We start from the raw sequence: 667 nt of genomic DNA, 5'->3' as shown, positions 1-667 counted from the left end.
TTCATACAAGGAACAAACTCTTTATTAAAATTATAGCAATTTTATCAAAGTATTCTAATTTTTATAAGCTCACACACATACATCCATTTTCGGTTGATGTGGAATCTTGAAGAATTAGTCTACTAACAAATGCACTCGTTCCAAATTTTTTGTCATAAACCCATGCATGCTGACTCAAACCTCAAATTTTTTTATGGAAATTAGAGATACACATTAATATAAGCTATTGAATGCCCATTTATATGAGATTTTCAACGTATTTTATTATATATCTATAGGTAAAAGAATTTTAATGGAATTTGACTCGGAATAATTGAACTTAACAATATAAAAACTTTGTAAGGAATTATTATTATTAGTCTGTTTAGTAGATTTCCATGTTTTTATGATATATTGCTGAGATACATAGAAAATGAAATTGCCATTGCTATATATATATATGTATGTGTGTAACACTTAGCTCGTACTATTAACCGATTTATTATTTGCATGATGACTGTATGTTTGATGCTATATAATGTTGTTTAAAATCATATGAAATAATTACATTACCATTTTATATATATCTTGCAGTTATTTGCCAACAGTTGCCCATTTTAACAATTGAAAAAAAAAAGTGTAATAAAAGGAAAAAGAAAATAAATAATAAATATTCATAGAAAAGCAT

The sequence above is a fragment of the Hevea brasiliensis genome, chromosome 2 (genome assembly GCF_030052815.1).
Source record: "Hevea brasiliensis isolate MT/VB/25A 57/8 chromosome 2, ASM3005281v1, whole genome shotgun sequence".
Lineage (NCBI taxonomy): Eukaryota > Viridiplantae > Streptophyta > Magnoliopsida > Malpighiales > Euphorbiaceae > Hevea > Hevea brasiliensis.
Note: the sequence above shows the minus strand (reverse complement) of the source record.